The sequence below is a fragment of the Podarcis gaigeae genome (assembly GCF_964106915.1).
Source record: "Podarcis gaigeae genome assembly, chromosome: 16".
Classification (NCBI taxonomy): domain Eukaryota; kingdom Metazoa; phylum Chordata; class Lepidosauria; order Squamata; family Lacertidae; genus Podarcis; species Podarcis gaigeae.
The window spans coordinates 35,073,340-35,089,888 of NC_139693.1; the positions used below are offsets into that span (position 1 = coordinate 35,073,340).

The 16,549-nt window shown below is 44.8% G+C and overlaps 1 protein-coding gene across 9 annotated transcripts in view; it reads left to right on the forward strand.

Moving 5' to 3' along the window:
• RIMBP2 (RIMS binding protein 2) overlaps nt 1-16,549 on the forward strand; it is a 273,596-nt gene that overhangs the window by 26,867 nt on the left and 230,180 nt on the right. The window lies entirely within an intron of this gene.

A 16,549-nucleotide genomic window follows, 5' to 3' on the forward strand; every position in this document is an offset into this window, starting at 1 on the left:
TTCCTACTTTGTAACACTTCATATATTTCTCCTTACAAAACTTCTTGTAGTCCTACTAGTGTAATTTGTTGAATACAGTTGCTCTTCAAATAATTCATATACTTCTTCCAATCTTCTGTAAATCTCTGGTCCCCACCATGCGGCGTTCTTGTCCCCTACCCCCAATTACGTATGTATACCAGGGACAGGGAACCTGTGGCTCTCAGATGTTGCTGGATTCAACCCATCTTCATCCTTGTTGATGAGACATGCTGGCTGGTGCTGGTGGGAGCTGGACTCAAACAGCACCTGAGACGCCAGAGGTCCCATGTCTTGGCCCCACTCTGACCAGCATTGGGACTTCAGGGTCTCAAGCAGGGCTTTTTCCCTTCACCCAGCACTGGATTGTTTCCCCAGCTGCTTCAGAGCAGTTGGATACACTGGTAGAAGTGCTAGGGGCAGCAAAAAGAGGAAGACAACAGGGAAGTAATCCTTGCTTTTGTGGAATGGGCGACTGACCCCATGGGAATTCACTGCTGTTGTAGGATACTGATAAACAAACGTTTTGCTGTGTCCTCTTTCTATATTGCAGAGGTGAGGGCCGGCCCACCCATGAGGCAAGGTGAGGCAACCGCCTCAGATGGCAAGATCCACAGGTGCAGCAGATCCGGCCTCCATGCACTACCCACTGCTGCTGTTGTAGCAGCAGCCACACCTGCCCCACACATTCTTGGAGTCCAGATTTCCTGCCTCTTCGTCAGCCCCCCCAATGGCGCCTCTACAAAGACCTCTTGTCAAATAGGAGGCAATGTTGGCCTCCTCCCACCCTTGCTCTCAATGTAGATCTTCCCTCATCCCTTCTTCCTTGTTGGGACAGGGTAGGGCTGCCATTTTGTGGTTCACCTCAGGTGCCAAAATATCTTGGGCCAGCACAGTTGTTAGACTCTCCCACCATCCTTGAACATTGGCCATGCTGGCTGGGACTGATGGTGGTTAGGAGTCCTAAAACATTTTGTAGGACCAAGTCTCCCCACATCAGATCTTACAGCAAGATAATGAAGCACATTGAACTTTTGCAAGTGTGAATTGTTGTTGTTATTTCATTTCATTTAAAGTCATTTTAGATAGCTAGTCCTCCCCCCGCCCACACAGTATTTTTCGCTCCATAAGACACACCTGACCATAAGATGCACCTAGTTTTTAGAGCAGGAAAACAAGAAAAAAAAGATTCTGACTCAAATGTTGTACTAAACTATTTAAAACAGCAAAGCGGGCAGCTTCTGTCCGTTTTGCTGCTTTAAAGCGAGCCACGGTACATAATGAAGTTAATGGGAAAAGGATAGACATTCCATTACAATGTAGCTGTTTTCATTATCACTGGGAAGTCAGTATTGGCAGTGGTCACATAAACTAAAATTTGAGCATTTTACTGTTATTAATCAAGAATGATAATAGTCAGGGCGAGAACCAGGGCTGTGCAAATGAGAAGTGCTTGGAGTATGGAGCAACAGCAAAGAGATCAAATGATTGCGCTCCAGTTCCTAAATCTGTGAAGTTTTCTCAAAACAGGCATGGTTGTTTTGAAAGGAAGATTCAAAGAGTGGGAAATGGAGTGATTGAGCAAAGAACAGAGGAGGGAAAGTGCATCTTATGGAGCGAAAAATACGGTATATTTGCTGTGCACATGAAGCGGCACAAACTATGGAACTTGCTCCCCAGAAGGCAGTGATTGCCACCAACTTGGATGGCTTTAAAAAGGGATTAGACAAATTCACAGAGGAAAGGGCTATCATTGGCTATTAATCATGATGGCTCTGCTCTTCAGATACCAGTTGCTGGAAACGACAGGAGGGGAGAGTGCTAAATGCTGGACTGGATGGACCCTTGGCCCAATCCAGCAGGGTGTTCTAATGCAAGCCTATTTGAACCACATTCTTCCCTTCGAATAATTATGGCCACTGTAGTTTACGCCTCACAAACCTTGACAAACCCAGAATTCTTGGAGGGTGAGGGGAAAGTTCTTCAAATGGGCTGTAAAGCTTTATTTGGTGCGTATGTAGCCCAAAGATTCAGCTACCAGTTCTGGAATTGGAGGAGGCTCTTGTCTTGTCCTTTGTCTGAGGCAGCAAAATGTCCTGAGTCAGCCTTGCTAAGCAGAGAGGCAATAGCATGGAAGCCCATGCAGAAAGACTGGAGGGTTGGGTTCCTCTTTAAGCAGATGATTTTTATGCCTTTTAAGTTGCAGGAGCAAAATATGCTTCACGTTTTAATTCAGTAATGGTAGAAAAAAAATATCACCTCAACTAACAGAGGAGTTTGGGAAATATTCATAGCCAACCCAAAATGTTTTGCTGGCTGAAGTCTCAAGGACGAGATATCATTTCCTCCATTTCCATATACAAAAGCCAAAAACTGGCCACGAAATATTTGCTTAAAACACACAAACAATGTTTTTTCTGTTCCCAATGCTATTTTTCACTTCATTGGGCCTCTCTTACCCTCCCCCCTCTTCCAAATAGTTCAGTTGCTTTAGATCGCTTGGGGATCAAACTATTAACATTTAGAAAAACTGCTAAGCTCCTCTGAGCCCATGAGATAAAACAAACAAATTAATCAATAAAAGGAAGCCTAAAGCAGTGAAGAATAACATGCAGAGCAACTGCAACCTCAAAAACAAAAGATGCAATACAAAAATATTTTTTAAAATGCTACCATAACCTATGAGTCAAATTTCAGTTAAATGCCAAAAAGGTGGGAATGTTAACAATTCAGTTAATAATCCTCATACAAAATTGATGAACATTAAATAAACAGATTCCTGCAGAATGAACTCTTCAGTAAGCTAGCAGCCCACAGCAGGCCAGGATTTTGCAGAATCCTCTCAACGTGGCACCCATTTTGCCATTAATTATAGCAGCAGTGCAGGATCCTGATGGGCCACTTTTATCCCTATTTTTGTGATGATGGCAGCACTGTGTGTGTGTGTGTGTGTGTGTGTGCGCGCGCGCGCGCAAATGAGCATATATCACTTTCTTGAATAGCAAACGTTGATGGTAAGCACCATCAGCACTGACAAGGCCACTGGAAAACAAGAGGAGGGACGGACGGACGTATCAGCATGTTTTTTTGGGGGGAACAATCTGAAGATTTGCAGCAGTACCCCCTGAAAAGCAGAAACAAAACAAAAACAAACCCTGAAGTGGTGTCTTCTGTAAAAGCAACCCAGTGATGACTGAGCCTGCTCAGTTGCCAAGGAATGCGGAGTCTCAGGTGAGTAAAAAGGAAGCAGGTGATAGCTGCAGTCCGGACTACTGCAAAGCGCTCTACGTGGGGCTACCTTTGAAGTTGACCCAGAAACTACAACTAATCCAGAATGCGGCAGCTAGACTAGTGACTGGGAGCAGCCGCCGAGACCACATAACACCGGTCTTGAAAGACCTACATTGGCTCCCAGTATGGCCTCGGTCCAGTGTACCTGAAGGAGCATCTCCACCCCCATCGTTCTGCCCGGACACTGAGGTCCAGCGCCAAGGGCCTTCTGGTGGTTCCCTCATTGCAAGAAGCAAAGCTACAGGGAACCAGGCAGAGGGCCTTCTTGGTAGTGGCGCCCGCCCTGTGGAACGCCCTCCCATCAGATGTCAAAGCGATAAACAACTACCTGACATTCAGAAGACATCTTAAGGCAGCTCTGTTCAGGGAAGTTTTTAATGTGTGACATTTTAATGTATTTTTAATCTTTGTTGGTAAATGCCCAGAGTGGCTGGGGAAACCCAGCCAGACGGGCGGGGTACGAATAATAAATTATTATTATTATTACTATAGCCATGATGAAGGGATGATGGAATGGTATATTCTGGAGGAGAGCATGGCTGGGCTGGAACATGCTCAGTTGTCATGGAATGTTGTCAGTTGGAAAGAATCCTAGAGTTGGAAGGGGTCCCGAGGGTCATCTAGTCCAGCCCTCTGCAATGCAAGAATCCTGGCCGTGTCATGACTAAAAATTGGCTGCTGTTTCTTTAGTCAGTTTCTTGAGTCAGCGACCCAGATTGACTCATGCAACCTTTCACCAAATTGTACCTGTATGTATAGAGTGGCCAATGTTAGTTTGTGGTGTGGGTTGGTTGGGTGGTAGAAAGCTGGTTGTGTTTGATGTGTGTAAAAGCTGTTGGTCATGGTTGGACAAGAAGAATAAAAGCAGCAATGTTTACACTGGCAGCCCAGGTGGTTATGAAGGAGCGGTGATGCATTCTGGGAGCAGAGTATTCTGGGAGAGGGCAAGGGTGGAAGCCTGAACAGGAATGTTCATGTTTTCTTTGGGGGAAAATATCGCAGAAGAAAGATGCCTGAATGGTTTGATCTGACTGCCAGGCATAGTAGAAATCATTCACTAATGTAAAAAATGCATATATATGTGTGTGTGTGTGTGTGTGTGTGTGTGTGTGTGTGTATACACTAAAAACAAGAGGAATCCTGACAAAATCCTCAAAATTCTCCAAAGGGATGCTGATTTCAGTCCACTTCCAGCATGGCTGAGAATAATGATTTCTTAGTTCGAGAGGAAATGTTCTTAAGGGGTTGTGGGGTTGTTATTGGAGCTGTCTGCAGAATACCTTGTAAGCTGGTTAAACCTGATGCTAAACGAAAGTCTGTTGTCATGGGGGGGGGTGCACAGAGAGAGGGGAGGAGAAAAAAAAACAGAGTTGCCGTCTAGCAGGAAATGAGTATTTTTCCAAGTGGGTATCATTGGGTAGAGGCTCTTCCTTTACTACAGAGTGCTATTGTGCTCACTTGCTGCTTGCAAGCTTTCCCATTGGGCCATCTGGCTACTGGGAGAAGAGGATGATGGACTCAGGAAATCACCATTGGAAATCCAGTAGGACCTTGATGTTCTTAAACTCACTGCTAGTAGGCAAGGATCATCGCAACAGAAGCTTCTGCCCCTTGGGGCTGGGATTCACCATATCTGGGGGGGGGGGGGATGCTTCAAAAGTCCATATCATTAAAAAAAACTTTTGATAAAAATCTCTACACAAAAGACCATATCTAGGAGAGTCGTCATATCAGGGCACTTCCAAGCCAGATAAGGCTTAATGTTACAAACAGGCCACTCAGAAGATGCACTTGGGTTGCTGGAAATAAGGCAAATCAGGATTTAATCTAGTGACGCATTACAGGCTGCTAGGTTTGTGAGCTTGGACAAGTCACGCTACAAAGTCGCAATTTGGTCTGGTATCTTGATTCAAAATTGGTGCCCTGCACCTGGACATTCATATAGACCCTCACCTCAGGAAACTTTTGGGTGACAATATCTCTAGAGGCGGCCAAAGATGCGTCTCTTTACTCTGCCTTTTGGCACATGAGGTGTTTATTTTTAGGGCTTACTGTATATTTGTGATTGCAAGTTGCTTTAAACTATTTTAAATATTGTGTATTTAATGTTGTCGGCTGCCTCGCGAGCTTAGCTTGAAGGAGGAGATAATTATTATTAAATAAATATACTCATTAAATATATATATATATATATATATATATATATATATATATATATATATTTGCTTTCGTAGATTTTCACGGGTACAGGAATGCAGGTTTTGGTGTCCTCGGGTGTCTTCCCGTGTAAAAGTTGGGGTGTCTAGGCGACGTTTCGACGAGGTCTCACTCGTCATCTTCAGGCTGGTGCTTTCGGCTTCTTGTTACTGGAACAGAGCGGGATCTCAATGTTTGAGTTCCTATAAGTACTGTAGAGGGGGTGTGGTGTCTAGCCTCCAATGTTCTGGGCAGAGAGGAAGTTCCCAGGCTAGTGTGCCTTTTCTTCTTTTGTTCCTTAATTACTTGAGAGATACCTTGAGTTATTTCTTGAGTGATATCCTGAGTACCACTTAGGTGGGTCATTAGGTGTGGATTAGTTGCTAAAGTCTTTGTGTCTTGACCTCTTGAACCAATATCCTCAGAAACCCCAAGGATAAAATCCAGTTGGAAAACCAAGGGATCTATGAAATACCCTGCAAAGTCTGCCCAGCCACGTACATTGGACAAACAAACAGACGAATAAATGCACGTATCGCAGAACACAAGAATGCCGTCAAAAAAGAAGAATAAACTTCCTCTCTTTTCCAACACATGAAAGAAACAGGACACGAAATTAATTTTGCAGATTCCAAATTGCTCTTTAACACGGAACATCACCACAAGAGAATAATCATGGAAGCCATCGAGATAGAGAAACACCCTCACAACATGAACAAGCGTGACGACACATCCCGCTTGCCAGACATCTGGAAATTAGCCCTCCCCACAAAAACTGACACCAGATCCAGAGGCACACAGAACGCCAACACCAATCAACCACACCAGACCCAAACCCAGACCCTCTCCACAGATGAATTACTGACACCATCCAGTAGCCAATCCATGGTGGCACCTCCGGATGCTGCACCCCCCTGCAATCCCTACACAGATCTGGCTGACACAAGCCACAAAACCACAGCTCGCCCCTATACACGAAGCCAAGCCAAAGCACAACTAAGGGCAATACAGCCATCTTCTCAGGAAAACTCTTCACAAAGTTCAAGAGGTCAAGACACAAAGACTTTAGCAACTAATCCACACCTAATGACCCACCTAAGTGGTACTCAGGATATCACTCAAGAAATCACTCAAGGTATCTCTCAAGTAATTAAGGAACAAAAGAAGAAAAGGCACACTAGCCTGGGAACTTCCTCTCTGCCCAGAACATTGGAGGCTAGACACCACACCCCCTCTACAGTACTTATAGGAACTCAAACATTGAGATCCCGCTCTGTTCCAGTAACAAGAAGCCGAAAGCACCAGCCTGAAGATGACGAGTGAGACCTCGTCGAAACGTCGCCTAGACACCCCAACTTTTACACGGGAAGACACCCGAGGACACCAAAACCTACATATATATATATATATATATATATATATATACTATATAGGGACGCGGGTGGTGCTATGGGTTAAACTACAGAGCTAGGACTTGCTGATCAGAAGGTCAGTGGTTTGAATCCCCGCGACGGGGTGAGCTCCTGTTGCTCTGTCCCAGCTCCTGCCAACCTAGCAGTTCGAAAGCACGTCAAAGTGCAAGTAGATAAATAGGTACCGCTCTGGCGGGAAGGTAAACGGCATTTCCGTGCGCTGCTCTGGTTCGCCAGAAGCGGCTTAGTCATGCTGGCCACATGACCTGGAAGCTGTACGCCAGTTTCCTCGGCCAGTAAAGCGAGATGAGAGCCACAACCCCAGAGTTGGCCACGACTGGACCTAATGGTCAGGGGTCCCTTTACCTTTTTATATACTATACATTTGCAAATAATCCCAAACATTACAAAACACCTGAAGTCTCCCTTGACCCCTGCTTGTAAACTAAACCTGGGTAAACTTTGCATCTCTGGGACTTCCAGACTGCTTGGAGAAGTTTGAGTGTGTGTGTGTACACATCCATAACAGTAATGACACCCCTTCCTCGAGTACTTTCACTTTTCTTCCTTGGGCTGAACAAAGTTGCTTTTAACCATTGACTGCAATGGCAAGCATGGGTGGCTTCTCACCTATAACTTCACAAAGGTGTTTCAAACTCTTGTTGTTGACCCCCTCTGTTTACGTTGCAGTTGGGCATCTTGGATTAAGCAGGCAACTTTCGGGTGCCTATTAAGGCCACGGCTCCTTCCGACAGCTTGAGAAGGCTGGGTGGGGTGGGGAATTAGTTTTCACTAAAGGCAACTTGAGAGCCAAATAGGCAGATTATTCACCTGTAGGGGTAAAGCGGTGGACTGCAGCTTTGCTGGAAGACTGAAAGAAGCCTGCAGTGAGCTGCCGTTCCTGCAAGAAGGCCAGGCTGCTTAGCTCAACCTTTTGGCTGCAGTTGGTGGCTCAAGTCCAGTGATCCTGATTCTAAGACTTAGTATTCCATACAAAGGTTGGTAGCTAGAAAACAAAGTGCCCCCCCTTTCAATATAAAGTTGCAATCCTACACACACACCTTGGAGCAAGTACCATTGAAGTTGGTGGAATTTTGAGAAATCATGCAAATTTCCCATTTCATCTCTGCTAAGAAATCCTTATTGCATCTGCCCCCTCCCTCTGTTCTCCATCCCCCTTAAGATGTGAGAGCTTCAGGGAAGCCTTTGAGATGCTTTTGCCACAGCCCTGACCTCATTTGCCTGGGGACAGTTGGCATGATTTCAGGACAGTTTACTGTCAGATGAATGAGTTTAGATTATTGTGTATTGATATATTTGATTTATGCCCCAATTTTCATCCAAGTGGCATACTTTGTCCTTCTCCTCCCCATTTTATTCTCTCAACAACCCTGTGAAGTAGGTTAGGCTAAGAGACAGCGGTCCCAGTGAGTTTCACAACTAAGTTCAGTCTCTGTTTCTTTTGGAGGAGAGAGTGCTGTTGTTAATATTAATATTATTACAGACCCTCCAAGTGTTCCTATTTTCCAGGGACAGTCCTGGATTTACAGAAGCCATCCTGGTTTCTGATTTGATCCTGGAATGTCCCGTTTTTCCTTAGGACATCCCTGTTACCATCAGAGAAATGTTGGAGGGTATGTTATTATTACTAGTTATCCAAGTGATAAGCTGCCTTTCCTGCTGGTACCCAGGGCAGCAAACACATCTAGTTATCTCCCACGTGGCCTACTGCTATGCGCTCTACGTGGGGCTACCTTTGAAGTACGGAAACTACAACTAATCCAGAATATGGCAGCTAGACTGGTGACTGGGAGTGGCCGCCGAGACCATACAGCAATGGTCCTGAAAGACCTACATTAGCTCCCAGTACGTTTCCGAGCACAATTCAAAGTGTTGGTGCTGACCTTTAAAGCCCTAAACGGCCTCGGTCCAGTATACCTGAAGGAGCATCTCCACCCCCATCGTTCAGTCCAGACACTGAGGTCCAGCTCCAAGGGCCTTTTGGCGGTTCCCTCGCTGCGAGAAAGTGAGGTTACAAGGAACCAGGCAGAGGGCCTTCTCGGTAGTGGCGCCCGTCCTGTGGAATGCCCTCCCATCAGTCAAGGAAATAAACAACTATCTGACTTTTAGAAGACATCTGAAGGCAGCCTTGTTTAGGGAAGTTTTTAATGTTTGGAGTTTTATCATGTTTTTAATATACTGTTGGGAGCCACCCAGAGTGGCTGGGGAAATCCCAGCCAGATGGGCGGGGGTATAATTTTTTTAAAAAAATATTATTATTATTATTATTATTATTATTATTATTATTATTATTATTATTATTATTATTAAAAACAGTTAAAACATAAAAACCCAACCAGTTAAAAATATATCAACCATTATCATTAGTAATCATTATCATTAGTAACAGGGCCAGTGCTGAGCTTTCAGGGCATACGGTGCCATGGGGCTGCCCCACTTAACCAGCCTAGCAGCTGCATTCTACATGAGCTGTAGCCTCCAAACCATCTTCAAGGGCAGACCCCACAGGTACTGGGTATTTTGTTATCTTTACACTAACTAGTTTGGTTATTGATGTACAGACTGAACAGATATGTCAGATATGCAGATATGTGCCAGGACATACAAGGGCCTTTGCCTAAGCGAAAGTTCTCTTCCAGCAACATCCTCCATTCGAAAGGGGAGCCATCCCTTCCAAGGATATCTCTTGGGCCAGTGGGAACTGTATGTTATGATGCATCTATGTCAGTCACCCTTCCCCAACCCTCCAGATAGCGATGGGGGCAAAATTCTATTCAGTTCTCATTCAAAGGCGAACATGTGCTTTCCAAAACAGTAACATCAACTGAATTGCAGCCTCATTCAGAATTCACACTTCTCCAAATTTTGCGACGTGGTTCTCCAGCAAAGTAATGTGCATAAAAATGCATATATTGGTGAAAACAATGCACAGAATTGTACAGTCATACCTTGGGTTACAGATGCTTCAGGTTGTGTTTTTTCGTGTTACGGACCCACCAAAACCCGGAAGTACCGGAACGGGTTACTTCTAGGTTTTGGGGGTCGCACATGCACAGAAGTGCTAAATTGTGCTTTGCGCATGTGCAGAAGCGTCGAATCGCAACCCGTCGTGCGCAGATGCACCTCTGCAGGTTACGAACACTGCGGGTTGCGAACATCCATTATATTATATTATATCAGGGAATATCACTTCGTAAAAATGTGAATATTAGGCAGAATTGCAAACAAACCTGTATTTGAACAAAAGTGCTGGAGAATTTTTCACGAGAACTTATTACACACACACACACACACACAAACACACACACAAACACAAGCTGATGTGGAACTGTGTTTAAGACTGGAAGGATGAAAATTTAAGAGAAAATGAAATTAGTAGATGAACCCTCTGTACTGCAACATGTTGTGACATTAACATATATGAGAGAGTGCTGGAGGGGAAATAGTTAAATAGGTTGCACAGACAGGACCCAGGGGGGTGGAGTCAGTGGGTCTATAAAACTAGTTCTGAGGGGAGTTCGTTGGGAGTTGTTGGTCGGCAGTTGGTTGGTTTTAGTGGGTTGGCTGGTTGGGAAAGGCAGTTGGAGAAGCAGTTGGGAATAGAGAGACAGTTAGGGCAGTGGGTTCTTGAGTGTGGGGAGGTAGAAGAGATTGAGAGAGGAAAATAAGTCTAAGAAAGTAAAGAGCAACAACGTTTGGAATGCTGTAAAAGTTTTGTTTGTGTCTGAAATAAAATATACTCTTCTTTATTAATTGAAAAGCTGACTGAGACTGAAGTGATTTTACCAGGGAGGACCTGGTTGGTGGCAGTGGATTAGTGGTGTACGGGTCAATAGTCCGTGAGACGACTGGGGGCTCCGTACAAACGCCACACATGTTTTGGACCACATTTCCCCTTCCAGACATGGACAGTGTGGGATGATGGGAGTTGTAGTTTGAAACATCTTTGGGGTCCTATTTTGGGGGAAGCTGAGTTAATTGAGAGGCTGCCACATAAGAAGCTGACCCAGCTGCCACAACTGAAGATGGCATGGATCTGTAAATGTCTCAGTTTCCCACTTCCATCGCCGCCACCTCCTCCTCCATCCTGTGTTCCATTACAGCCTCCGAATCCATCACTTGGATTTGGCAGGTTGATTTGCAACTCAGTGGAGAGTGCAGCGGCAGACATATTTTGATGAGAAAGACACAGCAGCTTGAGCTATACAAAATATTAGAATATCTCCGAAACCCCCTCAATCAACTTGCGTGTTCTTAATGGGTCTTGCCACATCTGCTGTTCCGTGGACTGTGAACTCTCAATTTCTCACTGCGAGGAGGTTACCTTATGCCTGGCACTTTAATAAATGGTGTGGCTCTGGTAAGCAGAGGCGCCCATAAGGCCTTTTGACTGAAATCAGCTATTAGGAGGGAGACTCAATACATTTTGGTACCTGAGGCGAACCACAAAATGGTGTCCTTCACCACATCACGGGGGGAAAGGGGTGAGTGAAGATCTACATCAAGAAAAAGAGGGGAATAAAGATCTACATTGGGATCTGCTGTCCCATGAATCTTGTTGCCCAGGGCGGTGGCTTCCTCTTGCCTCTTGGGTGGGCCGGCTGTGCTTTCTACTACAGTTGTATTAATGTTTGATAATGCTGAACAAGTGTAGTTTAATGCCTAGAGGAAGTCCTTGCTTCAACGTCACTTCATTTACTGGTGCAAACTGCCCCACATTGCTTGGGAATTCTAGACCCTCAAAGTGCCCCTGTTTTTCAGGGTCTTCCCTGATTTAAAGAAACCACCCCACTTTCTGATTTGATCCTGGAATGTTCCACTGTTCCTTAGGACATCCCTATTTTCACCAGAGAAATATTGAAATGTATGATAGTATGTCTCTATTTCCGTAGGAGAAAAGTTGGAGGGTGTGGTAGAATGTCCCTATTTTCAATTGAGAAAATTTGGAATGTATGGAGTTATCTGAGCCCTTGAAGGCAATCCTGTATAGGGAAGGTTTTTTTAAAAAAAGTTCAATGTTTATGTTTTTATATATGTTGGAAGCTGCCCAGAGTGGTTGGGACAACCCAGTAAGATGTGTGGGGTATAAATAGTAAAATTATCATTATGGAATAGGACATCCCTATTTTCATTGGAAAAATGTTGGCGGGTATAGAATTCTAAGGCAGGGGTGGTTGGGTGGATCATGGTTAAACTTAGGGTAGCTTTGAAAGGCACCCAGTAGACTCCAAACATAGAGAAAAACCTCCTTGATCCCAGAAACTATTGTGCAAATTTTGGTTACGATATCTTAAGAAGTGTCCACGTGCAAAGACAACAGACGGAGGTGAACAAGTTTACAAACTATATAGTAGATATAGGCATATAATGATAATAACAACACAATATTTAAAAATGAAAAATGCAACAATTAAAACAGCAAAAATAAATGAAAAGCAACACACTATAACATAACTACCCCCCCCCGTACATAATAACACAAGATTTCCCCTGATTGCATAAACTGGTAAAAAATAAAATAACATAAAACATCTGCTCTGCACATTAAAAAATGGCTACCAGTCCTACTGCAGCATCAGTTTTTTCCGATAGCCCTGGGAACATTTAATGCTGTATTCATATATGAAACATCAGCCAAGGGGCAAAGTTCAGTTTCTGTCACCCACTGACACGGTCTGCGTGTGCCTCACGCACTCCTGTCATTTTATGTGGGTCAGAATGGCAGAAACAGGGGAGTCGTGCCCTCTTTTCCTTTTTCTCAGGTTTAATGGGCGGATGGAGGAGATTAATAAATGTAGCAGAAGCACAATGTCAGGCAGAATGCCACCCACTGTGAGAGCTAAGCATGGCTGCCCTAGAGCTTTGCATTTGGGCTACACAGCAATAATAATTGTTATTTAAACAAACACGCACAGAATCCTTGCTTGCTTGCAACTACCCAAATTCAGAACTAAGAAAGAAAAAAACCAATCAAAGTTCTCAAGAGATGGGCGAAGGAGGTTGCGGAAAACAAGGTTTCTCTTCAGTCTTTAACTTTAAGATTTATATAATAAAATTGTTTCCAGTATTAATATGCCACCTGTCAGGGGTTCAGGAGCAGAGACACAGGAGGGGGAGCAAATGGAGAGCGAGGAGGAGGAATCCGAGTGGGGTGGAGGCAGTGACAGTGGCCAGAGTCATTCCACGAGCCTCTCCAGCGAATCGGAAGATTCACAGAAGGGAGCGCCGATGGCCAGGGCAAGGGGGGCTCCAGGGGGAAAACCCCAGGAGGAAGGGGCCAGCGGGGACTCCCTGAGCAGCAGTTGGAAATCAGGACCAGCTTCCCCACCAGAGCGCAGTAGGGAGGGGGAGTCCCAGGAATCGGGACCAGTGTTCTCACCACCAGCGAGAGGAGATGAGTCAGGTTTGACCACGCCCACATCGGAGAGCGGGGAAACGGTCAGGAGGAAGGTTACCGGCTGGGCGCGCGCGCCAAGTTCAAATGTACAGGCGAGCGGCACAGCAGGGAGCCCGGATAGGGAGCCAGGTCCTAAAGCCCACCGGAAGGAAGGGCAAGACTCAGGGGGGTCAGCATCAGAAGAGTCCAGGAAGGAGGAAACCCCAGGGGGCAGAAGGACCCAGAGGAGGAAGGAACAGCGCAGGAGGTGGAGCCGGGCTAGGATCTTGAACTGGTGCGGAAGGGATAGTGACTCAGAGGGGACTTCGCCGATCTAGAGTCTAGACGTAGGGCTGCGCGCTCTGGGGTTTGAAATGGAAACTAAACTTCAATAAAGACTTTTGTACATTACATCAACCGGGCGTTGGTCCTCTGTGAGCTGGGACCTAGAGGCAGTCCTGACACCACCTTTTAAACAACCTTTGGGGAAAAGAATGTTCCCAAGACAGTCACAGACAATGAAATGTGTGTGTTTGTGTACTCACTATAGGTGTCTGCATAAATTTAACAATTGATGCAAGAAGAAACCTTAAGAAACATTTCTTGAGAAATGTGAAAACTTTTAAAGAATGTTTGAAGCAAGAGCGTTAAACAAATATTCTGTTACTGAATTCTAATGAGGAGAAAATGCTGCTAGGTTTTAGTTTAGCTTAATTTATTCAGTTTATACATCACTTCTCACAACGAGTGATTTACAAATGCAAGCTTCTCTTGAAAAGCAAATGTCTGCTTCAGAGGGAACCATTGAAGAGGGAGAGTTAAATTTCTCCTTTCCACACAGCACGGTGACAAATTTGTTCAGGTTTTTTTCTGAGGCTGCCCTTTACAGAACAAAAAATGTTGCATCCACACAATTAAAAAGAACTTATCAAATCTTGCTTGACCATCAGAGAGCATTTAAGCTTTTAATGAGACAAATACATGGAGGAAGGCTTTCGGCCTTAAGAGCTAAATTGAACCTCCAGCTACAGGAGCACTTAGGAGTATGGAGTGCCTTGGTTGTGCGCTGCCAAAGGGTATCTTACCGGCAATGGCTAGAAATGGAATACTAAACCAGTTCAGCCTTAAGTTTTTACATTCTGTCTTCTCCCTGTCTCCTGCCAGTGAGACTCCTGTTCCCTGACAGAGATTCAATAGGAGAGTTTCCTCTCTGCATCTAGGGCTCTGCTCAGTGTTTACATGCAGAATTTTGGGAAGAAAAACATGTTTTGGGGAAGGAATGTGAATTGAACGAATCTTTATTTGTTTCAGCCATCAGCCATAGCAATAAAAGAACAATACGATATACAAAAAATAGAAATAAAAAGTCAATTATATAAAATACATTTTAGGGTTTTGAATCAGTAATCAAATAGTGGATCTTATTCTGATTGTCTCTGTGCTCACAAATCCTGCCTTAAGGGAACATTTAAGGTGTGAATAGGGTGAGCCTGTGACCTGTGACCTGGGTTCAGGAATTAAGTACAGTGGTACCGGGGGTTACAGATGCTTCAGGTTACAGACACTTCAGGTTACAGACTCCGCTAACCATGAAATAGTACCTTGGGTTAAGAATTTTGCTTCAGGATGAGAACAGAAATCATGTGGCGGCAGCACAGTCCCACCAACCTGTGACCACTGTGTGTGTGTGCGCACATTCAACCTCAATAAAGCCAGGCAGCCCCCAATCAATAAAGTCCTCACTGGCCACTTGCCTCAGTGGGTGCTTGGAGCTCACAGTATCACTCACACTAAGCAGACCAAACTGCTATATCAGGCAAAAAAGAAAGGAACAAACCCTCTTTCACCCAGCAAGCTGGAACATTAGGACCATGTGTTCTGGCTTGCTGCAGGTCAACAACTCACAGAAGATGAACATCATTGACCATGAGCTGAAAACACTCAGCATTGACATTGCTGCTCTACAGGAGACAAGACTTGCTTCGAATGGCAGCCTCAGAGAGAACTACACCTTTTGTGGCAAGGAGGGCATCCTGAAGATTCACGGCGTAAGATTTGCAGCAAGGGACTCCCTTCTGTCTGTGATAGAACTGCCAGCTGAGAGCTCAGAATGCTTGCCTTCTCTCCATCTCTCAACTACCTCCATTAACATATTGAGTGTTTACGCTCTGTGTGCTCTGATATACAGATCAAGAACAAGTTCTACGAGGAACTAGACCAGGATGTCAGGAGCCTGCAAACACCTTCTCGGCAGTGGCGCCCTCCCAGAAGATGTCAAAGAAATAAACAACTATCTGTCTTTTAGAAGACATCTGAAGGCAGCCCTGTTTAGGGAAGCTTTTAATGTTTGAAGTTTCATTCTGTTTTTAGTGTTCTGCTGGGAGCTGCCCAGAGTGGCTGTGGAAACCCAACCAGATTCTTATTATTACTGTTAGTATTCCTGCTGGGAGAGTTCATCACAGCTGGGATAACCACAGAGGCCCCCTTGGTATCGGGAGCCTGAACAAGAATGGAAAACACTACCAGAACTGTGCTCATACCACAGCCTCTGCATCACGAACATGGTATGGTCTACCAAGGCAAAACACTCAGTGTCCTGGAGATATCTTGGATGTCAGGTCACTGGCACCAGCTGGACTGGATTGTCACCAGGCGATTGCACTGAACTGTGTTAATGCCACACAGAGCTACCACAGCACTGATCACTCCCTGGTGGTGAGCAAAGAGGATCTGTAGCCAATCTAAGGTTCTGCACTTGGGCAGCAAGAACCAGGGACACCTGGTTTGCTGGTAGGGAAAAGGATCTAGGGATCTTAGTGGACCACAAGCTTAAGATGAGTCAACCTGAGAGTGATGCAGCAGCAGCAAAAAATGCTAATTCTCTTTCAGGCTGCAACAACAAAAGCGTCCAGATCAATGGAAGACAATAGCACAATGAAATTCAAAACAGTAATAAATTGTAATAAATTGTGAATTTATTCATAATCCGTTTAAAAATATTTATTTTTATTCCATTCTCTTCCAGTTCTTTTTCCCCTTGACACGTGGAGTTACACATAGAGTAGATCATATATCCTAAGGAACGGAAAAACCTAAAATTCCGTGAGATCTTTTGAGGCAAAATAATGTTAACAATTTTCAGATCTCTCTCTGTCCCCTGCCCTGCCCTGTCTTTTGCAAAACAAAGGTGTTAACCCTGTGTCCAGACAGCAAGACCCTCCCCCCTCGGCCTCCC